A 27,907-nucleotide genomic window follows, 5' to 3' on the forward strand; every position below is an offset into this window, starting at 1 on the left:
AAAGGATATTAAGAAATACTTAGAACTGAGTGATAATGAAAAATATGCATGTTAAGATTTTTGGAGCATAGTTGAAGGAGTACTAACTTTGAGAATAATTTATAGCTTAAATAGAGCCAGTAGGAAATAAAATGTTAGAAACAGACAATATTAGCATTCAGTTCAAGAAACTCGAAAAAGAGCAAACGCAGGGAAACAAACCAGAAGGAAATAATAAAATAGAAGCAGAAATAAATGAAGTGTGTATGAAATATAATAGAGGTTTTCTAAAACTAGAAGCTAATTTTTTGAAAAGGTTAACAATATAGTCATACTTCAGACACGACTGATCAAGAAAAAAAATTCAAATGAGCACAAAATAAAAAGGCTCATGAAAAACCTTCATTCCTTTTTTTCACGTGCCCAATGGAGACAAGAGACTGCCTAAGATCCACAGAACGGATCATCTTGCTCACCTAGTTATTGAGATTTTCCTCTGCTGAGGAGACACACACGTTCACACAGCCGGCACCCATTTAAAGGGATCTGTCTATCCTCCACTCTCCCCTGCCCTCCGTTTCACTGATTTTCCAGTAATGTTTCTTCCAAGATAGCACTGTGCTATAAAAGCATATTGCTGGCTCTGCCAACTGAATGAAAACTGCTTCTTTTTTTTTTTGAGATGTAATTGACAGATGACGTTAGTTTCAGTGTACAACATAATGATTCAAAATTTGTATATGTTGTGAAATGACCACCACAATGTCTAGTTAACATCCATCACCACACATAGTTACAAATTTTTTTTCTTGTGGTGAGAACATTTAAGATTTATTCTCTTAGCAACTTTCAAATATACGACACAATATGATTAACTACAATCACTGTGCTGTACATTACATCTTCAGGACTTATTTATTTTATAAGTGGAAGTTTGTACCTTTTGACCACCTTCACCCATCACACTCATCCCCCAAAAACTGCTTCTGATCATCTTAACCAACAGGTGTAGAGAAAAAAAAATTGATAGATCATAGCTGCATACCAGAGGAGGTGTTGACTTGCTTTAGTAAAGAAACAATGTCTGAAACAGCTGTTTGATTTGGAGCCACCATCTGATTTAGTTTGTGAAAATCCACTGTCGTTTTCCAATATACGTGTGTCCTCTGTAGAAGCCAGATAGATGAGTTGGATTAAGGATGTAAAGGAAAGCACTACCGCTTTGTTCTTCAAGTCTTTTATGATATAATTAATCTGTAATTCCTCAAGAATTACAATATCGAAGATTACCATAGCAAATGCTAGTTTTTATTCCTAAGAGTTACCTATGTAATTCTGATGGACGATGCCTTAGATGCTGGATCTCAAAGTTTTTTTGGTGGTCATTTCTGATCATTCAGCATTCGTGTGTTGAATGCCTTCCATGTGTACAGTGTAATGACTTCTGCTTTGACCTGAAACTAGAAAGAGGAGAGAAAGCCCTGAGCAGGTTCTCACTACCTTCTTGTGGGTAGTGACCTCACAACAATTTTCACATTGGTCCTGACAAAGGCAGGGAACCTAAGAAATTCCCACTACCAGATCCTCAACTTTCTGATGTGATTCAATTTGGTGGGTTATGGCAAGTTCTAAACAAATATACACTAAATGAAATGCGCGCTAAAATCCCAAGCCAGAAATGTTTGTCAGCCGAGACAGCTACGGGGTGTAATCTATATCCAGACAGACTCTAGACTTGAATACGAGTACAGACAAGAATGATGAGCACCAGGTTTGAAGAGTTCCTTTCCACCTCACGCCAGTCCAGGCCAGTCCAGTATGGCTTCCTTAAACATCCATACTTACCTCTTTCTTCCCTACTCTTCAGATCTCACATAAAAAGGACAAGCTCTGTTCAAAGGAAAAAATCCCAAATCACTTGAATCTATCATACTTTTCATTCTACCATTTTTTCCTTTTGATTATTCAGGACAACAACCTCATCCCTTGCCTCTCTTTTGAGTTAACCTATAATGCCATCTGCCCAAATGGGATTTTGGCTTCTTCTGACTATGAGCTCCTCTTGCATCTGGAAATCTACCCTCGGATCATCTCAAATGATGCCCCACTGGTCTCAGTCTCAGCCTCTTCTCCATGACCTACTTCTATGCATTTCCATCTGATTTTGTCCACCCTTTTAGGGGGGTAGACAGCTCTATCCAGGTCACCTTGAAATTGTACATGGGTCTGCTTTCAATAGAAAAGCGTCATTCATTCAACCAATCAACTTGTCTGTAGTTGAGCAGATGGCACCTGTCCACTAACACCCTTTAGCTGGATTGTTTCTCAATGTCCCGAATGCCAGAAAAATAGAAACCAACCCTATTTGTATCTTACTTTGGCTTCCTCAATGTCACAGGGCTGCTACAAGTCTCAAGAAGAGAAAGGAACTTTTAGCATATTGACGTATGAGGACATGAAGACTTCTATTACTCATGTCAGAGCTGTTTGTCTTAAAGATGTCAGGGTTTTCAGCTATCAATATTCATGGTTCAAAGTTCATGACATCATTTTTAAATAAGTGAGACAAAACCAGATAAGCACTCTAACAACTAATTAGTATTTATTCCAAGTTGTAAAAACCGTTACTGACTTGATGTGAATTAATTTAGAGACCTTCAGAAATGAGTTTGGATTTCAGTGCTTGAAAATGTCAAATATAAGATGTAATAAATTTATTACCATTGTCTCGTTATTCATGTGATAGTGGCTTTGGTAGTTAAAATATGGCTCATAAAAATTTATATTTGTGTCAAGGCCAATTGACTTTTAAACTTTTTAGAGGGGCACCTTCAGAGAAGTGACATATTGGAGTTGATAAGTGTAGAATATTTAAACCAAGTGAATCAACCTAAGCCCCCAAAGATGGAATTCTAAGGACAGGTCAATCAAACAGTCCATCCACACTTACTTCATATGACATTTTAGACATGGAGATACTGGGAAAAAATGGATTTTCTCCCAAAATGTGATTGTGGATTGAGGGGGTATCTTCTTATGGAAGTGGAGGTAAATGTGATAACTTATAAATATGAGTCTTAAAATGTTGTCAAACATGCTAATGGAGCACAAAGCTGGAATAGCTGATTACAGCTACACAAAGATTCATCCCTCCCCCACCCAACATAATTCCTGGAATTACTTGTGAGCAATTAGTCTCCTGTGGCTAGAAACTGGATCGGTTAGCTTCAGCCAGGGTTCATCAGGGAAGCCAAACCACTATGAATATTATGGGAATAAGGGATTTATTTTAGTAATTAGACCTTACAAAAATATGGAAAAGTTAAGGAAGTGAAGGTCTGAAAGCAGGAGTTAGAAGACCACAAAACAAGTCTCTGACCAGGCCTTCTGAAGCATTGGAGTGGATGGAGAAGTCACAGCTTGCAAAAAAATCCGAGGCCAAGTACATCCAGCTGTTGAAGTGGTACCTGAAAGTAGGAGCCTGTGGAAAGATCTCTTGGAAACAGTTGTCTCTGTAGGTCCACAGCCAAGATACTGGTGTTAGGCCTGGGCTGCTGTTGGTCAACACGGCCAGTAGTTTGGAAGACAAACTGAATGAGGAGCAGATGAGAGCGATTTATATTCTGGGCACCTTGACATATGTCCCTCACTGGGTCTGAATGTGATGAACTTCCAAGAGTAGTGATTCCTGCTTCACTCTGCCTTCCAATTCTTGTGCAAGTTCCCTTTCTCATACCCTCCTGGGAAGAAGATTCTGGAAGATGTAATTTGCATTTGAACAAATTGATGATAGCACAATTCAGCACAGTCCACCTCTTATTGACTTGACATTTATACACACCTCTTTTGACCATGTTTAACATCCAAAAAAATTCAATAGCAAAATCATTCTTCCAGTTAACATAATACAATCATTCCCTGTACAGCCCAAAGAGTGCTAACCTTCTCCTCAGTGGAGTGCACACGAAGTCCCACTTTATCCATCTTTGGATGATGTTTACTCGTCTTCTGAGTCACACTTCCCCTTTGATAGCCTATATTTTAAATACTGAAATATAAAATTAATCACTATTAACACATTGTATGTTCAGTAGCAGGGGAATAGGAAAGGGAAAAATAGAAACAAAAGTAATTTATAACATTTCAGCTGGCCATACTTCTTTGTTGGGGTGACCCAAATCTTCCTAACTGAAGGGTCTGGGCCATGAGCAGTCCTGTTTGCACTGAGTTGTTTCAGTTTTCTACTGACTTAAATCACAGATCTTGGAACTACTAAGACATTTTAGTAGTTCTCCAAGGGAACTGCTGCACTTTAGGCATACTCCTCCCTGCTCCCATTTTTTAGTAGCAAACCAATTTTGTTTTGATAAGCTAAGGTCAATCACTCTGATTATCTCCGTTCTCTCTTGATTTACTGCCATGAGGAACCCAAAGTGGTCAGGTAGTGGTCTGAGCTTCCACTTTAGTGGAATCATTGATGTGTCACTTAGTAGAAGCACTCTTCTTCTGGGAATTCAGATCTCTAACCTAGCAAAGTTGCAAGAATGGGAAGCAAACTTTTGCTAGTGGATTACTAGAGGTAATAGTGAAAGGAGTCACTCCATTTCCATCTCTTGATTTTTTTGTTTCCTGGGTCCTGGCTATAGGAGAAAGAAGACCATATATTTCTTACTGATTCAGAGAAAATACTGTGTTCTGAATGATATAACTCAAGAGTCACTAAGGTCTGCCACCTAGCTTTCACCATAACCAAGCCTTCAAAACACCATCCCACAGCTCTACCAGGCCAGCAGCTTCAGGGTGATGGGGAAAAGGGTAAGAACGTTGAGTTCCATGAGCATGAGCCTATTGCCACACTTCATTTACCGTGAAATGAATTCCCTGCTAAGAAGCAATACAGTGTGGAATATGATGATAATGAATAAGGCATTCTGTAAGTCCATGGATTGGCAAAATCCTTGAGAACTGGAAAGGCAAATTCATATCCAGAGTGTCTGTTCTAGTGAGAACAATGTTCTACCCTTTCTTTGATGGAATTAGTCCAAAGTAATCAATCTGCCACCAGGTGGCTGGCTAGTTCCCTTGGGGAATGATATCATACTGGGGCTCAGTGTTGGTCTCTGCTGTTGAGGGGTTTGGCATTTCTCTGGCTGCTAAATAAGCCTTGGTGAGTGAAAGTCCAAGTTGAGCTCATGTAAAACCTCCAACCCTTTGTTTACGTGCTCACTGTGGGAAAGAGAATGCCTAAGATCCACAGAATGAGCTGTTTTGCTCACCTAATTATTATTTACACACCCTGTGCCCATTTGGAGAGATCTGTTGACATACCCCTCTTTCCCAGGACACACCTTTATTTTAACAACTTTTCAATTGTGTTTCTTCCAAGATAGGACTGTAAAGGTATATTGCTGGTCCTACCAACTGAAAGAAAACTGCTTCTGATGGTCTTCACCATGGAGAAGAAAAAAATTGACAGATCAATAGCTGCATACTGGAGGATGTGTTAATTTGCTTCAGTAAAGAAACAATAGCTGAAATAGCAGCTGGATTTGGAGTCACTACGTGATTAAGTTTATGAAAATCCACTATAATTTTCCAAGATACATCTGTCTTCTGTAGAGGCCAAATAGGTGAGTTGAATGGGGATATGAAGGGAATCATATCTGTATCCTTGAAGTCCTTTACAGTGTAATTAATCTGCAGTTCTTCCAAAAATATCATTTTGCTTTTTAGGGTACTACTTGAGTTTTCCTACTGTAATAACCCTCACTCCATGGCCAGAGAACTGAAAGTGGGATTTTGCCAGTTGCTGATGATATCTATTCCAGCTATGCATTCCAGAAACAGGAAATAACCACAGTGTGGGTTGGAAACCCATGGGGCTCACTATATATTCTGAATGACAAATCCCAAGCCCAAACTCTGTTGGTCACCTGATCTACATAAGCCCTTCCTCTGACTGGTGGACCATAGGACCATACTGGCATTTGGAATCTGCAGGAATTGGTGCTGATACAGAGCTGCTGTCTAGTAATCCCTCAAAAGTTTAATTATTTTTTCTTCCCCAATTGCACAGTCGCCTGTAAGTCCCTTTGGGGAAGAATAAGAGGAAGACTTACAGTATAACTTCTGGAAGTGTATTAGGGTACTTCCTTAAGGGGTTCTGGCTTACCTTTCATATATGTGAAGATTGTACACGAGTTTTTTAAAAAACAGCATTTTTGAGATATAATTTACATATCATAAAGTTCATCTGTTTAGAGTGTACAATTCAATGGTTTTAGTGTATTTACAGAGTTGTGAAACTATCACCATAATATAATTTTAGAACATTTCATCCTGCCCCAAAGAAACCTTGCGTCCCTTGGCAGCCACTCCACATTCCCCCTTTTCATCCCTCACCTTTACCTCCCTAGCCCTAGGCAACCATTAATATATTTTTTGTCTTTATAGAATTGACTATTCTGGACATTTTAAATATGATGATACAATATGTGGTCTTTTGTGACGGTTTCTTTCACTAAGCATAATGTTTTTGAGATTCATCCGTGTTGCAGCTATCAGTACCTCATTGTTTTTTATTGCCAAATACGATTCCACTGTATGGATGTAACACATTTTGTTTTTTCTTTCAATGGGTGAAGCACATTTGAGTTCTTTTCTTTTTTTGGCTATTATGAATAATATTGCTTTGAACATTCATTTACGTATTTTGTGTGGTATGTGCATGTGTGGGGGCATATGTTTTATCGTGCTTCAAACGATACCATCAAGAAAGTGAAAATATAACCCAAGATAGGGAGACAATTTTTGAAAAGCATATATCTGATAAGGAACCTGTATATGGAATATAAAAATAACTTACAATTCAATAATAAAAAGATAGATAATCCAATTTAAAAATGTGCAAATGATTTGAATAGACATTTCTCTCAAGAACATATGTGAATGACTAATAAGCACATGAAAAAATGCTCAAAATCATTAGTCCTTAGGGAAATGCAAATTAAAACCACAATGAGATATCACTTCACATCTGCTATAATGGTTATAATAAAAAAGATAGACAGTAACAAGTGTTGGTGAGGAGGGTATGGAGAAATTGGAACCATAGCATATTGCTGGTGGGAATGTAAAATGGTGCAGCCACTTTAGAAAACAGATTGACATTTCCTCAAAATGGTAAACATAGAGTTACCATTTGATCCAGAGATTTCACTCTTCAGTATTTAATCATGACGACAATAGCTCTTTAAGTGACCTATTTAAAGTCTTTGTTCAAAGCCTTTTGGGGATTAGTTGGGTTCAACAAAAACTGGTTTCAGTCCTGGAGTCTCATTTTAAATTTCCATTATATGAAGACTGAAAAATTTGGAAATTTGTAAAGTTATGGCAAAATATTAATCCAAAAGATGAAGACATCTTTGGAAAAACAGTTGTTTACCATCTTCACTCCAAAGACAAATGGGATAATATGATCTGGATATTCACTGGCACTAGAATCTAACATAGAAGTCAAAAGCACCACAACAGCAAGTCGCCTCAGAGATGTCAATGTGAGTGATTATGGAAACCAGTCAGTGTCTTTGGGGGAGAAAAAACCTCTGAAAAGAGAAATGAAGTTCATGATTTCTTTATGGGCTTGCCAGAGTTTTCTTTGACATCGCTGATATTTATTTCTATGGTTGTCATAACTCTCTCTGTTGTTGGAGGTAGGATTTCATAACATCATTAAATATTTTTCACGTCAAAAATAAAAAAATTAGAGTCAAATAGTTATAATTATTTCATTCTTTTGAAGGAAATGCCAATTTAATGTAAAATAATCATATTTAGAGTGTCATCTTTTTAAATCAGGGTTTCTATTTCACGCCCCCAGATTTCCTTTGAAATAGAGTATAAAGGTAAATTGTTTCTGAATTAGCAAAAATCATTATCTGATTCAACAAAATTTTTTATGTTGCAATATTTAGTTTTTTGATGATGATTTGGTAGTAGGACTGAACATTTGTGTTCTTATTGAATTGAACTGAGGTTTTTAAAACTTTTTTAAACTTGTAATGTTAAACAAATTCTCTAGTTTTAGGTCCTAGATGCTTATAAGTGAAGCTGTGCTTTCGCTTGGAGGTAGATTTTAAGTGAGATATAGCAGAATGTCTTAGATTTTACATTAATTATCTTTGGAGAATATTTCTCTGTACTGATTTAATAAAGCAACATATTTTGCAATGAAATGTTAGCTCATTATAATCTCTTTAGATTGCTTGCTGATAGAAATTTGTTAATAATAAATAACCACATATACCAAAAAGACCAGCCACGTCAGTGTGTAGGCTATCTGAGCAGAATGCTGCAAAAAAAGTTAAAGTTTTATACTTTATACATTCCCGTGAACAACCTGAGAAACTGTTGAAACAAGATGCAAGAAGAACAAACCTATTCCAAAGTTAGTCTATGACAAATGGTTTTTTTCTATGAAATTCTTTGGAATGGAAAACTGGAAATCTTGCTTTTAAAGAAGGGCACAAATAGAAAATGTAAGCCAGTGGAAAGGTTAACGTATGCTACCGAATATGTTAGCAGTAAGAACACATTTTCAATTTTAAAGTTTACTAAAAATAATGCCCAAAGTCAATAGGCATTTATTTTTCTTAACAAATGAATCCCAAAGTTGTCTAAATTCTGTTAAACTTAAATTGTTCACATAAATCTTATGAATAGAAGCATCCATTTATCCCAAAGGTAGATCTACCAGTCCTCATTGGGTCAACTCCTAACTGTCTTTTTTTCTCTCCCTATCTCCCTTCTCTCTTCCTCTTTCTTTTTTTCACCTGTTACCTCTTTCTCTTTTCCTTTCTCCCTTTATCTCTCCTTTTCCATTCCCCTCCCCCCCTTCTTCCCTCCTTCACTTCCCTCTTTCTTTCTCGCCACACTCTCTTTTTCCCTATCTTTCCTTCTTTTTCCTCCCCTCCTCTTCATGTCTGGGTTAGGTGTGCTGATAACATTGCTAGGACTCTACTGCATAAGGAAACAGGTGACCCTGATGTACCCATTGGTAGAGGCTTCACTGGAGAACCTACAGGGTGGTCCCAGTAGGGATTTACTTTCCTGAGGGATGAAGGTACCTTCTTAGAAAAAACCTTTTCCCAAGGAAATTGCACACTGACTTAGTTCAGTATATATAACTCAAGCTTAGGGAGGGCTGGATGATTCTTAGTAAACTTAGAAAATGAAAATTCAGAATCTTTACATAGACATTAGTAATGGGATGACATGAAATATATCAGGACAGTGGGGGCAAACAGCAAAAAGTGATTTATCATTCCCAACGTTCTTTCCATCCTCTTTCCCCAATAAAGAAGGAAGCCCTAATCCTCTGCATCCATTAGTGAGCTAGCATTGCTCCTAATCCATCAAATCTTTCAGATCTCTTGTTTGTGTTTTTCCATTACATGGCTGCCCCCTGCCCTTCTGATCTTTTTCTTACCCTTCATTGCTCAGCTCTAAATTCATCTCTTGAAGCCCACACTAACCCCACCAAATAAAGCAAAAATTTACAGACTTGAAGAAATAGACTGTTCTACAGTGATAATTGGAGATTTCAATAACTCACTCTCAATAAAGCGTGAAACAACCACATAGAAGAGAAGTAACAGAACAGAGGATGTGAACATCACAATGAACCAACCAGATCTACGGACATAAACAGAACATCTTACCATGAAAAACAGTACAAAGATTCTTCTCAAGCACACATGGGACATTTTCCAGGATGAATCATATTTCTCCTGGCTTTAAGATTCTATAACTATTTGTATACTTTTTTTTTTTTACAGTGCTAATTGTAATTAGTCTTTCAAAGATGGGGATTGGTTTTTATTCAATTTTTCCAGAGTTGACAAAACATAAAGAAAGAGCTCAATCTTCATCCATTCACATGTATTTATGGAGCACTTACTGTGTGGTAGGATCTGGGTAGGTGCTGTGTATATATCTGTACAAGGAAGTCAAAGGAAATTTTTCCCTCAAAATTGACTTCAGTGGTGTGACTTTTACCTCAAAATATCCCTTTGAGATTTCAGTGGAATAGCTCTTTTAAGTATTAATTGCTCTTTTCTTACAGCCTCCTTTCCCCTGAAATTTAGGTTTTAGCTATACGATCGGGGCCAGAAGATAAGCTCAACTTTAAATTCAAAATCACATCTCCTGCAACCCTGAATCAATATTCCTGGACCATGGGCCTTGAGGGCATTATGCTGAGTGAAATAAGTCAGATAGAGAAAGACACATACTGTGTGATCTCACTTATATGTGGAATCTAAAAACTACAATAAACAACAACAAAGCCCCCCAAAAACCAAACTCATAGAAGAAGAGATCAGATATGTGGTTACCAGGGATGGGGATTGGGGGAGGGAATTGGAGGAAGGTGGTCAAAAGACACAAACTTCCAGTTATGGGATGAATAAATACTAGGGAGGTAGTGCACAACATGATGACCATGGTTAGCACTGCCATGTGATGTATGTGAAAGTTTTTCAGAGAGAGGATCCTAAGAGTTCTCATCACGAGGAGGAAGACATTTCTTTTCCTTTTCTTTTTATTTTATCTATATGGGATGATGGATGTTCACTAAACTTACTGTGGTAAGCATTTCACAATACATGTAAGTCAAATCACTATGCTGTACGCCTTAAACTTATACAGCAATGTGTGTGAATTAGAATAAAATTGGAAAAAAATCCTTGGACCAGGTTTGGTGGCAATTTAGATTCTTTTTCCTCTGGAAGGCTCCTTGATCTCTAGTATAAATAAGACTTCTGCTGCGTCCACTTAGTCCTCCATATGCAACCAAATCCTGAATACATCTGAGTCCTAAAGTCAACATAACTCGAGTTCCCAAGTTGAGACTCCTGACACAGGTATTAAAAACATACTTGTATCAGTAAGAACGCTACAGTGATTTTCTTAAGCTCTTTTTGAGAGCAAAACTATGTCTTTTATTCTCAGTGCTAAGTAGTCTCTGGCACATAGTAGAAAATTACATGAACACTTGTAGATTCAATGAATCAATTTATAAACTTTTCCTCATAAAGATGCATTTTTTCCTTATTGTCAAATCTATTTTGTTTCCCAACATTTTAATCTGTTGTGTAATTGAAAAGTATTTCCCTTGACAGTCCACTAGAGGCAGCACTGCCTATGTAGGAGCTTTGCCTGGTCATATTCCAGACATACCCTTTACGAGATCTGTCAATCCTTTGTGTGTAAACCTTCATGCTCATAGAGGCAATTTTATTAATTATTCACTTTAAATATTATTTTAAATTTTAACTATTTAAAATATTTTATTATATATTTATTAATTATATTACATCATTAAATTTTAATTATTAATTTATTAATTAATTTTATTACCTCCTTCATGAAAGATTGGGGAGAGAACAAATATTTATTTCCCGGTACTTGATAGACTTTTTAGAATATGTATTACCTATTTTAATCCTTATCACCACACTGTTAAGGAAAGAAAATCTCCCCCTCTCCCCTTTAATGAATAGGAAAACTGAAGCTCTGACAAGTAAGGAAAGTTATCCAAGATCTCACCAGCACCAGGAAGAAGCTGGACTAAGATTTGGAGTCAGGGCTGCCTCAATCCAGGGTTCATGCTTCATCAAGGACACGAGGCACTGCCCACAGAGCTGTGAGGGGTGATGGAGGACCCCTAAGTGTACTTCTAGGCACGTACTTCTCCCCTTCTGAGTCCAGCACAGATCACAAAGCTCTGAACTTGATGAGCACCAGTTTTAAGGAATCAATTAACTTCAAGCTTAAAATAGTCCTGAATTGGAAAACATTTTGTAAATATTGATTAGTAAATGCCTATAATTCTGGATAAGAACTATATAACATAAAGAATGAAGAGGAAATTGAAAGAAAGCAAAACTGATTCAAATGAAATAATTGAAAAATAAATACAGACTCATTGGGTATGGTGCTTACATTGACACCTAGTTTAGTCAACTTTAAGACTAGGGATTGTCTTACATATTGCTGTGTGGATCATTATTCTATTTTAGGACTACTCATACCCTGAAGATGGAGGTGTTGAGCAGCTAATAGTTTCTGTTGTATTTTGAAGATTATTTCCCTGTCTGGTTGTTGAAACTATGAAGTTGGTGTTAAAGACGTGCAGCCCTTTGGTTTAAAAATGCCTTATTTTAGCAAATATTCAGGAAAGTCAGTTTCCAATTATGGTAAAGCTAGAGAACTAGCTTGGAAATTTCTGTAATTTATTTTCATCATGGAATAAAAAGAAGAAATGAAGCATAGAATATTAGGTCGTTAATTATAATTTTTTTCTTCAAATAAGAAAACTGAGATGCAACATGGTTGACATAATTGATTACATAGTTCACTATGTAACTATGTCATCAGAGCTGGGCTAATTCCACATCTCTTGATTCCTGAACTAGTGTACTTAGTAATTAACATATATACCTGTTTTTTAGCTAAAGGGTAAAATGTAAGGTAACTTTCAACTAAAGGATAAAATTGCTTTATATAATTAAAGATTTAAAATAAAATGGTTAAGATAAGTTTTCAAAGTTTCTACATACTGAAAAGAAAGTCCATTTCATTCTTACTATTCAACTCAACAAACCTTCATTGGCTTTACTTCCCTTCCAATTTGGCCTGGACCTAATAATCCATTATTCCAACAATTCTCATCATCATCCTCAATTCCCTTGAGACGTTTACTGTCCATCTCACCTCTTTTCCAGGCCCCTTGCTATGGATCAATGATCTGTCTTCTTGGTTCCTGTCTCTGGGTTTCTGAGAAGTGCTCAAGAAGGTTGCATAACCTTGCTGATGGTGCCATTACCAGCATAAGTGTTCCAAACTCAGCTGGGCCTCTGATGATGCCTATCAATTCTTTTATTAATCCACAGCAAGGTCATTTTTCCAGCCTTAGATGAATTTTGTAAACCACTACTCCTCTTCTCAATCCCCAGCCTCATCCTTGTCCCCTACCTGACCAGATGGTGCTTCCACCTTTACTCAGATCATCGGGGCCATCAGATGAGCATTTCCTCAATATTCCTCTGATTCGCTTCTGAAATTAAGTGTGTTTTCTTCATCTTTCTTTCTTTCATTAGAGGAAGAATGGGAGTGGCCAAGAGAAGGGGCTCTGGAATCAGACTGAGCATCTCACTTCTTCAATCTATTAGGTGTCTGACTTTAGGCAGATTACCTACTCACTCTGTGGTTAAGTTTCCTTTTCTATATAATGGGGGAAGTAATAGTATCTACCACATAGGCTTGATATAAGGAGTAATGATGCAATGTACATAAAGTGCATGGTTCGTGGGACAAAGTAAGTGCACAAGTTAGCAGGACTAGTTTTGTTGTTGTTGTTGTTATTTTTATTATTATTGTGATTGCCTTGAAAAGAATTTTTTCCACTCTTTCCAAGTTAACCCTATCCATCTCCTCTAGGATTTTGAGCTATATTTTATATCTCATCTCTCTTCAACACATCTCTCCCTAATGCCAGCTACTCTTCAGTTTAAAAGCATGCTGAAGCATTCTATTTCCTAAAAATATCTAATGAGACTCTGATTATTTCTTTAGTTGATACCTACCACTAACCCTTATCCTGACCTTTAACCTTGCCTTATTCTTGCCCTTCCATCATCACATAATGCTGGTAACTCTAAGAAGCTTCTGAACTGCCATGGGAACTCAAGCCTACAATTCATGGTTGAGTGAGATGGTAATAAAAATCTAACTCCCTAATCAAAAGACATAGAGTGGCTGAATGGAAAAAAAGCATAATCCAACTATATGCTGTCTACAAGAAACTCACTATAGATTTAGGGACACACATAGGCTTAAAGTAAAGGGATGCAAAAAATATTTCCTGCAAGTGGTAACCAAAAGAAAGTAGAGATGGCGATCCTTCTATCAGATAAAATAGACTTTAAGTCGAAAGTGTCGTGAAAGACAAGGAAGGACATTATATAATGATAAAATGGTCAATTTATCAGGAAGCTATAAAAATTATAAATGTATATGCACTAAAAATCAGAGTACCTAAACATATAAAGCTCATATTGATAGAACTGAGGATGAAATAGATAGCAATATATGAAGAGTAGGAGACTTCAATACCCTACTTTCAATAATGGATAGAATATCCAGAAAGAAGATCAATAAGGAAATAGAGGATGTGAACAACACTATAGAACAAATGGACCTAACAGACATATACCAAACATTCTATCCAACAGCAGCAGAACACACATTCTTCTCAAGTGAACGCAGAACATTCTCCAGGAGAGATCATATGTTAGGTCACAAAACAGGTCTTAAACATAAGAAGATTGAAATCATAACAAGTATCTTTTTTGACTACAATGCAATGAAACTAGAAATCAATAGCAGAAGGAAAACTGAAAAATTCCCAAATATGTGGAAATTAAACAGCATACTCTTGAACAAGTGGTGGGTCAAAGAAGAAATCAAAAGAGAAATCAGAAAGTATCTTGAGACCAAGAAAAATGAAAACCCAACATACTAAAACTTATGAGATGTACCAAAAGCTGTACTGAGAGGGAAGTTCATAGCAATAAATGCTTACATTAAAAAAAATAAAGGGGGCTGGCTCAGTGGTGCAGCAGTTTAATTCACCCATTCTGCTTCGGTGGCCTTGGGTTTGCTGGTTCAGATCCCAGGTGTGGACCTACGCACTGCTTATCAAGCCATGCTGTGGTAGGCATCCCACACATAAAGTGGAGGAAGATGGGCACAGATATCAGCTCAGGGCCAGTCTTCCTCAGCAAAAAAAAAAGAGGAAGACTGGCAGCCGATATTAGCTCAGGGCTAATCTTCCTCAAAAAAAAAAAAGAAGAAAGATCTCAAGTAAACAACCTAACTTTACATTCAAGGAACTGGAAAAGAAAAAGAAACTAAGCCCAAAGTTAGCAGAAGGATGGAAATAATGAAGATTAGAGCAGAAATATATGATATAGAGAATAAAAAAATAGAAAAAATCAATGAAATGAGTTGGTTTTTTAAAATATAAAATTGAAAAATCTATAACTAGACTAAGAAAAAAAGGGAGATGACTCAAATAAATAAAATAAGAAATGAAAGAGAAGAAATTACAACTGATGTTACAGAAATAAAAAAGATCATGAGACCACCACAAACAATAATATACCCACAAACTGGATAACCTAGAAGAAATGTATAGATTCCTAGAAACATACAAGCTACCAATGAATCATGAAGGAGTAGAAAGTCTGAAAAGATCTATAACTAGCATGATCAAAAATCTCCCAACAAAGAAAAGCCCAAGATCAGATGGCTCCACGGCTGAATTCCATCAAACCAATCCTTCTCAAACCCTTCCAAAATATTGAAGAGGAGGGAACACTTCCAAACTCACATTAGGAGGCCAGCATTACGCTGACACGAAAGCCAAAGATACCGCAAGAAAAGAAAACTGCGGGCCAGCATCTCTAATGAACATAGATGCAAAAATCCTCAACAAAAATACTAGCAAACTGAATTCAACAGCACATTAAAAGGATCATACACCATGACCAAGTGGGATTTATCCCTGGAATGTGAGAATGGTTCAACATACACGAATCAATAAATGTGCTTGATATATTAACAGAACAAAGGATAAAAATCACATAGTCATCTCATAGATAAGATTGCATAGTTGCAATTTCAAAATTGAAAAAGCATTTGACAAAGTTCAACACCATATTATGACAAAAACTCTCAACAAACTAGCAATAGAAGAAAACTACCTCAATATAATAAGTTCATATATCAAAGTCCATAGCAAACATCACACTTAGTGAAAAACTAAAAGATTCTCCTTCTAAGACCAGGAACAAGGCAAGATTGTCCACTCTTGTCACTTCTACTTAATATGCTACTAGAGGTCCTAACCAGAGCATATAAGCAAGAAAAAAAGTAACAAGAAGCATCCAAGTCAGAAAGGAAGAAATAAATGATTTCTGTTCTCAAGTGACATGATATTTAATGTAGAAAACCCTAAAGAGTCCACACATACACAAAACTGATTGGAACTAATAAATGCACTCAGTAAAGTTGCAGGATACAAAGTCAACATACAGAAATCAATTGCATTTCCATATGCTAACAATACACTGTCTGCAAACGTAATTAGGAAAACAATCCTATTTACAATGGCATCAAAAATAATAAAATATTGGGGCTGGCCCCGTGTCTGAGTGGTTAAGTTCGTGCGCTCCGCTGCAGGCGGCCCAGTGTTTCGTTGGTTTGAATCCTGGGTGCGGACATGGCACTGCTCATCAGACCACGTTGAGGGGGCGTCCCACATGCCACAACTACAAAGACCCACAACGAAGAATATACAACTATGCACTGGGGGGCTTTGGGGAGAAAAAGGAAAAAAATAAAATCTTTAAAAAAAATATTTAGAAGTAAACTTAACCAAGGAGGCAAAAGACCTTTATAGCGAAAATGACAAAACATTGCTGAAAGAAATTAATGAAGACAAAAACACAGGAAAGACATCCAGTGTTCCTTTTAGTGAAGAATAGTATTTAAAAGCCAAGATCTGGGCATTAGGTATACTCATTGCTACTGCAGTATTGTTGCGCCCAGTCGCTCTTAGTGGACAGAGCTGGTGATATGTATATATGTGTGTACATACCCACATCCACGTATCTGCACCCACACCATACACCTATACATACACACCTGCACTCACATCCACTCACTACACTCCTGTATATACACAAACACATACAATGCACATGTGCGTATGCAAATACACATACACATGTATAGCCATATTTTGATATGTATCTGTATAATGAAAATCATGAATTGATGCATGTATCTCCAATGCCAACCCAATATCACATGATTTCATTCCACTTTTCTCCCTTCCATATTTGTACCTCCTTTCTCTGACAGTGAGGTACCTGGCTCCCTTTAATCTTAATATTTTTACTTATTTGAAAGATTTCCCTGAATATAACTAATCTCCCACGTCACTCCTTCCCCTGCCTGGATGCCTCTTGGCCCACTCAGACTCTGACACTGCATGTCAGGCTGCCCTTCTACCTCTCCATGGGCTCCCATAACCCATGCCAGGCTGTCCTTCCCCATAATCCCTTTCCCATGGGTACCCTCTGCACACTGCTCAAGCTTTGACTCCCCACACTGCGTCACCTTCAGTTCACATGCTTTCCTTATCTCATCTCCTCTCCACAAGGTTGCCCTCCTTAATATGTTCAGATAACAATACCCAACGGCAGTCCGCCCCTCTGAGTAGATGCCTTCCTCACCTTGGCTAGGCTTTAACACCCTGCCCAGGGTCACCACAACTTCCAGCAGAAATAACCATATTGTTATGCCCCCATTAATGGCTGTGGAACAGAGTTGGCCAGGAAAGGAAGGGAAGGGAAAGGGAAATGGACAATTGTACCCACTGGAATTTATCCCTAATCCCAGCTTCTACTTCCAGTGCTGGGCAACCTTAACCCATCTTGGGTGCTCATTGAATTATTTGTCTTGGCAGTTCATCATGATTTCTAACTAATTCCTCTGTGGTTTGCTTGGCTGCTATCTCTGCCCACAAAACGTGTCCCCGGCTTAGACTTTTGCAGTGCCACATTGCCCATCTCACCTCCAGGCTGCTAGACAGCAGTTTAGGGTCAAGTCTCTTCTGACTCAGCTGGTGTCTGTAGCAGTCTAAACAGTTCTCAGGAGGAAGAGATCAGATGAGTGATACCAAACCAAGAATCCCCTCTGAAAGGTGGTTGTTGAAACTACAGGAGTGGAGGAGGTTGAAAGTGAAGAAAGAGAAGAAGAAACTACATAACACCTTGGAAAGAGTGCTTGTGTTTATATTTAGAGGACAGAGAGAGGAGCAAAAAAGGGAATTAGAGAACCGAGACCTTGGGCTAATCTACAGCCTGGAAAAAATGGAAGTAATTGCTCTAGGTGACTAATTTCTTGAGAAGAATTTGGCTCAATGCTGTGTCCTTGAACAATTTAAATTGGAAGAGTGGTGGTATTGTTATAGACCTGGAGTAGACTAAGAAATATGACGTTATAGAATGACTTGTTACAGTAAAAATGACTCAGTAGATTGAGTCAAACCAAGTGACTCATCTACACAGCCTGTCAGACCATCTGACAACCATTTGCCTGAATTTGGAGTTCAGGGTCAGTCAAAGGGAGGCTTACCTCTTCTGTTTTAGTTAACTTTTGGGTGGAGGCTAGTTTGTTCTGACAATAGGAGTCTTGTGAATTTATTACAAAAAACCTTATAGGAGAGACCTTTGGAAAGCATAGAGCTGTCTGTCGGTCTGCTTGGCTGAAGTTAGTTTCTGAAACTTTTTGGTCTAGGTGACCTTGTTCAGATTGGCAAATTCTCTGGGAACATGGGTAGCCTGTACATTCATTTTATTCCCCACTGTATCCCCAGCACCTAACACAGTGCCTGGCATGTTGTAGATTTTCAATAGTACGTGTGAAATGGATGAATGAAGGGAGATTGTTCTACATTTCTTGGAGAAGTCATCATCTGATGGTGAGAGAAGCCATTGCAGAAGTTTTTTTGGCATAACTGTAGAAGGGTGGTCGTAGCTCAAAAATTTTCCAGGACAATCCTCAAGGAACATCAATATGTAATGTAGTAAATATTTTTATCTGCAACTACACTTTATTTACTGTGCATTGCCTTCATAGAAATAGGTACTGGTTTTTTTTTTTAATTGTGCTTATAATTTAAACCTTCCCTAGACTGTCAAATAGTAAATCACTAAGAAACAGGTAGCTGGATGACAATACAACATTTTAAAGTCCGTTTTAAAAGCAAGTAGATGCAAGTGGATGCGCACCATCCAGAAAGACAATTGTGCTGATTGGCCCTCCCCCTACCCCAACACATAGCGAAATTTCAAATAACTATGGTGATGAAACTGCAACCATTTATAAGAAAATTGTTGCTGTAATTAAGTAATTCAGTAATAACATCTTCCAGAGAGCTTAACAACAATTACTGTAAGGTGGTCTTTTCCATGACAGTTTTGTTTGTACCCCAGGTAACCACATTTTCAATAGTTTGGGACTTAGCTTTTTAAGAAAACAGCACTTGGGGGCTGGCCCCGTGGCCGAGTGGTTGGGTTCGCGTGCTCCGCTGCAGGCGACCCAGTGTTTCGTCAGTTCGAATCCTGGGCATGGACATGGCACTGCTCATCAGGCCACGCTGAGGCGGCATCCCACATGCCACAACTGGAAGTACCCACAACTAAGAATATACAACTATGTACTGGGGGGCTTTGGGAAGAAAAAGGAAAAAAATAAAAGCTTAAGAAAACAGCACTTGAACAAATCTTTCCCAAATGGGATAAAGGAACTAGCATTTATTTTGCGTATACTCTATTCCTAGCAGTATGCTATTTAATCTTAAAGGATTTATCTTTTGTCAAGTGAAGCATAAATAGTAATTAGTGGGTGTGTTTCATTAAAGAAAATCAGTTTTAAAAAATCCTAATGATTAAGACCTAGGGCTCAAAAGTGGACAGATCTGGATTTAACTTCTGGCTTCTCTCTTTTCTAGTTGGGCTTTTGGGCAAGTTATCTAATGTTTCTTAGCCTAAATTTCCCCATTAACAAACAAGATTTAATCATATTGCTGACTTCATTGAGATGTTTGGAGCATTCAATGAGAAAGTGCATGTAAATGCACTTAGCTTAATATCTGGCACATAGTAAGTGCTCAATAAATATTAATATTCTTTATTATAGGAGGATTGGCCACGGATTTCCTTCAAATGCTGTGCTCCATTTAGATGAATCAATTTACATGGAACTTTCTAGGAATTTACGTATTAGATAAGGCAAGCAATGTGTATGTAAGAATTATATTTTTTATTAAATTTAACCCATGGACATGTGGTTCTCAATGTGAATAGAATAGGGAAGAGGTACTGCTTCCCAGGGGGATGACTTTTGGAAATGTGTGGGCTGTTTCTGGTCCTCACATACTAGAGAAAGATCTCTGGGTGAGTGACGTCTAAGTTCCACAATGTAAAGAACAGTCCTATTTTGCATTGCCTTTATCAAATGTGTAGAATGACAACCAATTTCATAAATGACAGCAATGCTCATTTCCACTTAGGCATTTAGAATTAAACTTTAATCAGATTTGGGATATATATTCTTATGCAATTACTATTTTATTCAACATAACAATTTGGAATGATGTCTAACGAAATAAATGTTGACCAGAAGATTAATAATGTGTTGGTTTTCCAACAGAGAAGGAGAAAAACATGCTTCCAAAATTCTTACTTCTAATTCAGTTTGTTCACTCATTCATCATTCATTTATTCAACCAACATTTATAGAATGTCTGTTATATTTATTTTGCTTTGTTTAGCCAGCACCTAATCTAATGACTGGCACACACTGGATGCTTAAAAAAGGTAGTCTGGAGGATGGATTGAGGAATGAGTGGTAGGTCCATAGTCAATACATGGTCTATGACTTTTGGCAGCTTATACGCCAGTGGGTCAGATAGACAGTTTGGAAGACAGAAAAAAAGTCTCTCTGAGGACATCTTGTATGACTTTTGCTCCTGCTTCCATCTTTAGCCTGTAACAGGATGACCTGTGAAGTAGAGCAAATATGCAGATTCTGGAATCTGATATACAGAGATCTCATTAATGGGCCTGGGACAAAGCCCTGAAATCTACATTATTAGTAAACATCCCAGGCAACTCCTGGGCTATGTATTCCAATACAATATTATGCATGTACCGGGCTTTGAGACATAATATCTTAGCCTTTGTATTAGATCCAGAGAAAAGTATCAAAATTATTTTCAAATTACCTTTACATTTCCTTTTCATTGTTGCTACCAACAGCAAGAACGATAAAGCAAAGCAAAACGTGACACCCTTAGATTGTCCCAGGGAAGGGGGAGAGGGAAGAAAGAGGAAGAGCAATTTGGTTGACGTGTGGGGGTCTTTCTGAGTCCAGAAGAGTACGGCTCTTAATCCTTTGTTGAATCCTCTGGTGAATGAGCACGGCGACATATGGGCAAGCCTCATGCCCAGCCATTTGTACCCCTTTGCTGTATTATTTTCTCCATCTTTTTGGAGGAGAAGTTGTTGGTCATACAAATTTTTACACAACTGAGGACAAAGGGTACAAAATGTACTGAAGTCTTATTTTATCTATTCCTGACTTTCTGTTTCTCTTGCTGTTGTTAACATTAAGATTAACCTTGACCTTGGTGGTTGTAGATGCCACAAAGCAGTCCACGTAGGCTGTGGTGTTTTCATAAACAGCTTCTGCAAAAGGAAAGAGGATGAAATCCAAAAATTCAGTTTGTCTAGGGACCTCTTTTGCTTTTGAGTATCTTGGAGGAGAGACTGAGTTTTGCTCTTTTAAATTTTGATTTGTAGACTTCAGCAGAGGGATTGCAGCGACTGAGCAGAAGCTGGCCTTCGTGAATCCTAGTCTACAGTGGAGTCAGCCATGAGTGCTAGAGCATTCACCCTGCAGTAGCTAAAATTTTGGAGTACAGGCTTCTTACATTCTCAATTTTATGTTGGGTAAAGAGAAGAGAGCTTTGGTTGGAGTGGTCATTGGTGCTGGGCACCACTTTCTGGGCAGACTAGAAACATGGTGGTAAAGAAATCTCTCCAGTGGAACACACCAGGTTATTCAGGGTGGTGCTGGCAGTTGAGTCTCTCCAGCAGATAGGAGCTGAGGAAGACTGCTCCTGAAGCCACATATAAAGTTGGGACCAGGAGCACAATCGCAAAGATTAGGTCCTTGTTCTAACTGCCACCATGAGTACTGGATGGGGGCCAGTGAGAAAAGATATTCCCTCAGTATTACGCTTTGCTGTGAGCCCCTCATTCTCTATCAGGCCTCAGCCCAGGGTAGTAGAGCCCTTCCCATGAGCTTTTTCAGTTCAAATTCACAACCACTTCCTTGCGGGCAAGCTGCTCCTGGAGTGCTGGCCTGGGGCTGTTTTTAGAAACTACCACACCAGGGACCCAGAACCATTGTCTTCCCTGTCTTTTCAGCATTAGCTTTCTAAGGGATGAGGCAAATTTTCTAAATTTTTATTTTTTACTTTTATTTTTATTGGGTAAAATTCACATAGCATAAATCTCACTGTTTTCGTTATTTTAAAATATACATTTCAGTGGTATTTGGGACACTCACAATGTTGTGCAACAATCACCACTATCTAGTTCCAGAACATTTTCTTCATTCCAAAAGGAAACCCCAAACCCATTAAACAGTCATTCCATTCTTCCCTCTTTCCCCAGTGCCTGGAAACCACTAAGCTGCTTTCTGTCTCTATGGACTTATCTATTCTGGATATTTCATATAAATGGAATAATATAACACGTGGCCTTTTCTGTCTGGCTTCTTTCACTTAGTATAGTGTTTTTGAGGTTCATCCCATGTTGTAGGGTGTATCAGTACTTCACTCCTTTTTATGATTGAATAATATGCTTTTGTATGAATATACCACATTTTGTTTATTCATTCATCAGGTGATTGACATCAGGTGATTCCCCCTTTTGGTGACTGTGAATAGTGTAGCTATGAACATTTGTGTACAAGTTTTTGCCTGAATACCTGTTTTCAGTTCTTTTGGATGTATGCCTAGGAGTGGAATTGCTGGATCCTGGTAATTCTATGTCTAATTTTTTTGAGAACTACAACCTGTTTTCCACAGGGGCTGCACCATTTTGCATTTCTACCAGAGATGTATGAGAGTTCCAACTTTTCCACATCCTCACCAAAACTTACTATTTTCTGTTTTTTAAAATGATAGCCATCCTAGTGGTCTGCAGTAATATCTCATAGAAGTTTTGATTTGCATTCACCTAATGACTAATGATGTTGAGCATCTTTTCATGTACTTTTTGGCTATTTGTATATCTTTTTTGGAGAAATGTCTATTTAAGTCCTTTGCCCAATTTTTAATTGGATTATTTGCTTTTTGTTGTTGAGTTGTAAGAATCCTTTATATAGTCTGGTTACTAGGTCCTTATCAGCTGTATTATTTCCTCCCATTCTGTGGGTTGTCTTTTAATTTTCTTGATAATATTCTTTGATGAACACAAGTTTTAAATTTTGATGATGTTCTATGTATTTGTTTTTCTTGTTTTGTTGTATGTGGTTTTGGTGCTTAGAGGAACCATTGCCAAATTTGAGGTGATGAAGATTTATCCTTATGTTTTCTTCTAAGAGTTTTATGGTTTTTCACGCTTACATTTAGGTCCGATTCATTTTGAGTGAATTTTTGTGTATGGTGTGAGGTAAGGGCCTTAACGTCATTCTTTTGCGTGTGCATAGACAGTTCTGCCAGAACCATTCACTGAAGAGACTATTCTCTCACTATTCAAAGATCTTGGAATCCTACGGAAAATCAATTAACTATAGATGTATGGGTTAATTTCTGGATTCTCAATTTTATTTCATTGATCTGTATGTTTATTCTTATGTCAATATGCTAGCTCCTTTAATTACTATAGTTTTGTAGTAAGTTTTGAAATTGGGAAGTCTTTTAACTTTGTTCTTCTTTATCAAGATTGTTTTGGCCATTTGGGGTCCCTTACCATTCCATATAAATTTTAGGATCAGCTTTTCCATTTATGCAAAAAAAGCTGTTGGCATTTGGTAGGCATTGTGTTGAATCTATAGATTGCTTTGGGAATTATTGCCATCACAACAATATTAAGCCTTCTAATCCATAAACACACATGCCTTTTCATTTATTTAGGTCTTTTAAAATAATGTTTTGTAGTTTTCAGTATAAATCCTTGCACCTACTTGGTTAAATTTATTCCTTAGTAGTATCATTTTATTTCTGGTGCCATTGTTAAAGGATTACTTTGTTAATTTCCTTCACAAATTATTTACTGATATGAATAGAAACATAGCTTTTTGTTGTTGTTAATCTTGTATCTTGCAAGTTTGATGAATTTGTTTATTAATTCCAGTAGTTTTTTTGTGTGGATTATTTGGGATTTTCTATAGATAATATCATGTCATCTGTAAATAGAGATAATTTTTTTTCTTTCCAATTTGGAAGTATTTTATTTCTTTTTTCTTGACTCGTCTTTCTGGCTAGAACTTCTAGTAAAATGTTGACTAGAAGTGGTGGAAGAGGACATCCTTTCTTATTTCTGAACTTAGGGGGAAAGCTTTCAGTTTTTCAGTATGATATTAGCTGTGGGCTTTTCACAAATTCTCTTTATCATGTGAGGAAGTTCTCTTCTAGATCCTTACTATTTTGAGCATTTTTATTATGAAAGGGTGTTGGAGTTTGTCAAATGCTTCAACTGAGATAATGATATATTTTCCCCTTTATTTTATTTGTGTGATGTATTACGTTAATTGATTTTCATGTATGGAACCACTCTTGCATTTCTGGGATAAATCCCAGTTGGTCATGGTGTATAATCTTTTTAACATACTGCTGGATTTGGTTTGCTAGCCTTTTGCTGAAGATTTTTGCATCCATATTCATCAGTGATATTGGTCTGTTCCCAGGGATGTTGGTTTTGGAAGAATTTGAGAAGAATTAGTGCTAATTGTTCTTTAGATGTTTGGTAGAATTCACTAGTGAAGACATCTAGTCCTGGGTTTTTCTTTGTTGGGTTGGTTTGGGTTACTGATACAATCTAGTGATCTTTCATATCAACCTGAAGGACCTCATTAGCATTTCTTGTAGGGAAATTCTAGTATTCATGAATTCCCTCAGTTTTTGTTTATCTGGGAATGTTTTAAATTTCTCCTTCATTTTTAAAGGATAGTTTTGCTGTATATAGAATTCTTAGGTGACAGGTTGTTTTTCTTTCAGCACTTAAAAATGTCATCCTACTCCCTTCTGGCCTCCATGATTTCTAATGAAAAATTAGTTGTTAATCTTATTGAGGATTCATCATATGTGATTAATTCCTTCTCTCTTGCTGTTTTCAAGATTCTTTTTTTTTGACATTTTCTTTGGTAGTTTGATTATAATGTCTGGGTGTGGATCTCTTTGAATGTACCCTGCTTGGAATTCATTGAGTTTCTTGGATGTGTAGATTCATGTCTTTCATCAAATTTGGGAAGTTTCAACCATTATTTCTTCAAATATTCCTCCTGTCCCTTTGTCTTCCTCCACTCCTTCAGGGACTATCATTATGTATATGTTGGTATGCTCAATGGTGTCCTACATGTCTCTTAGGCTCTGTTTATTTTTCTTCGTTTAGTTTTCTTTCTGCTTCTCAGACTGGATAATCTCAATTGACCGACCTTCAAGTTTACTGATTCTTTCTTCTGCCTGCTCAAATGAACCCCTCTAGAGAATATTTTATTTCAATTATACTTTTCAGATCTAGAATTTCTTTTTGATTCCTTTTTATAATTTCTATCTTTTTATTGATATTCTCTATTTGGTGAGACATTGTTCACTTGGTTTCCTTTATCTCTTTGACTATATTTAAGACAGTTGATTTTAAAGACTTTGTCTAGTAAGTCCAATGTCTGAGCTTCCTCAGGAAGAGTTTCTATTAATTTATTTTTTCTTGTGAATGAACCATGCTTTCTTGTTTCTTTGCATGTCTTGAAATTTTTCTTTTGAAAAAGAGACACTTTAATATTACAATGTGGCAACTATCAAAATAAAATTCTACCCTCTTCCCTTGTGTGCTGCCTTTTGTGGGCTGTTGATGTTTGGTGACTTTTCTAAGATATTTGTGTAAAGTCTGTGTTCTTTGTTGAGTGTGGCCATTGAAGTCTTCGTTTCATCAGCTAGTGATTTTACAGAGATTTCTTAAATACTTAAATTTAACAGCTTCTTTCTTCATTAATGATTCCTCTGGTTGTTGTGAATTTTCATTAGTTTCCAGAGTTCCAAAAAAGGTTTGGATGACAGTTTTTGTGAACTTATTCAGTACTTTGTGGAAGGATGGAATTTTGGACTTTTTCTACTCTGCCTTTTTGTTAACATCTGTTCCTGCTTTTCTCTTTAATCAGGATTTTTTTTTTTTTTAGCATCCTTAGATTAAGCTCAATAAAGGCCACCAAAGATATCAGATCCAAATTCCTGGAACCTTTAAATGTTACCTTATAAGGAAAAAAGGTCTTTGCAGATGTGAATAAATTGAGGATTTTGACAAAGGAGGATAATCCTGGATCATCAAGGATTACATTACATGTATCCTTATAAGAAGAAAAGAGAGAGGGATTTCAAAGATACACACAGAAAAGAAGGCAATCTGACCACAGCAGCAATGAGTGGAGTGATGGAGCCACAAGGCAAGAATACCAGTGGCCACCAGAAGCTGGAAGAGGCAAAAGACAGATTCTTCCCTAGATCCTTTGGAGAGAGTTCTGCTCTGCTAACAGCTTGATTTTGGCTCAGTGAAACTGATTTCAGACCTCTGGTCTCCAGAACTGTGAGAGAATAAATTTCAGTTAAGTCACTAAGTTTGTGGTATTTTCTTTTACCGAAGTCCTTGAAAACAAATACATACCCCTTCTCCCAGATTACTGAACTATTCCCTCTATGTCTACCCTTCAAAAGAAGTTGCCTTTAGTGGTTCCAAGGTGATTTTTTGACTGATATATAATAATTTTACTTCACACACACACACACACACATGCAGACACACACACACACACACACACACACACACACTCTGTAGCTGTAACTGGCACTTCCCTTGCTAAAGAAAAGAAAAAAAATACAAATTTAATTGCTGGCTTGGCATTCTTCCACTAGGGCATCCCATTACGTACTCTATGTATTTTGCACAAACCAGGAAGAAGACATAAAATAATTATTTGGTATTTAACCCCAATGAAAAGGAGCTCAGTTCAAGCCAGGGGTTTTCTCTGTGTTTCATTAAGACAATATGTAAAAGGATAATTATAACTCAATGTGATAACCATTATAACAGTATTGGCAAAAACCTGTGGAATCACAGAGAAGAGATATGATCCTTACGGAAACTAGAGATGACCTCTCAAAGATGTCCTAGTTGAGTCAACTCTAAAAGGATGTCAGGAGTTTACCAGGCAGGGGATGCATGAATATGGAACACTATGTGCAGAGCCACCAAGGTGTGAAAGGATGTAACTTATCTGAGGGATCTAATGGAATTTTATTTGTCTGGAGGGTAGGAGGTAGGAAAAAATAGATTATGCTGCTGGAAAAGAAGGTTGGCATCAAATTGTGTATGTATGTTTTGATAAAGGATTTGATTATTAATCTGTAGGAAGCTGGTAGCCAATAGAAATTTCAAAGCAGAGAAGGAAGATGATTTTGGAGGTGGTTTGGGCAATGGACTGGATCAGAAGTTTAGAGGTAAGAGAAAAGAACGACTCGAACTAAAACATTAGTAATGGACTAGGGGATTAGATTTGAGAAACAGTGCTGACATAAAATTGACAGTGACTGGATTTGGGATGGAGATAGAATAGAGAGGGTGACATTGAGGAAGAAGTTGATAATGCTGTTGGCTAGTATGTTGCTATGGTTTGAATGTTTATACCCCCCCAAATTCGCATGTTGGAATCCTAATGCCCAATGTGATGATATTAGAAGGTGGGGCCTTTGGAGGGTGATTAGGTGATGAGGGTGGAGCTTTCATGAATGGGATTAGTACTTTTGTAAAAGAGATACCACAGAGCTCGCTAGCCCCTTCTGCCATGTAAGTATACTACAAGAAGTCTGCAAACCAGAAGACGGCCCTCATCTGAGCATGCTGACTCCCTGATCTTGGACTTCCAGCCTCCAGAACTGTGAGAAATAAATCTCTGTTTTTTATAAGCTCCCCAGTCTGTGGTTCTTACTATAGCGGCTCAAACAGACTAA

General features: G+C 37.4%; 1 long non-coding RNA gene across 2 annotated transcripts in view; it reads left to right on the forward strand.

Annotated features, from left to right (window-relative positions):
- The window catches only part of LOC123277673 (uncharacterized), a 41,767-nt gene extending 15,252 nt beyond the window's left edge, over positions 1 to 26,515 (forward strand). For both annotated transcript variants that reach the window (XR_011494824.1, XR_006514812.2), the window contains 2 exons: positions 5,366 to 5,609; positions 26,083 to 26,515. This is a non-coding gene — a long non-coding RNA (uncharacterized lncRNA). The remainder of the gene's footprint in view (positions 1 to 5,365; positions 5,610 to 26,082) is intronic.
- The last annotated feature ends 1,392 nt before the right edge of the window (positions 26,516 to 27,907 follow it).

The sequence above is a fragment of the Equus asinus genome, chromosome 16 (assembly GCF_041296235.1).
Source record: "Equus asinus isolate D_3611 breed Donkey chromosome 16, EquAss-T2T_v2, whole genome shotgun sequence".
Taxonomy (NCBI): domain Eukaryota; kingdom Metazoa; phylum Chordata; class Mammalia; order Perissodactyla; family Equidae; genus Equus; species Equus asinus.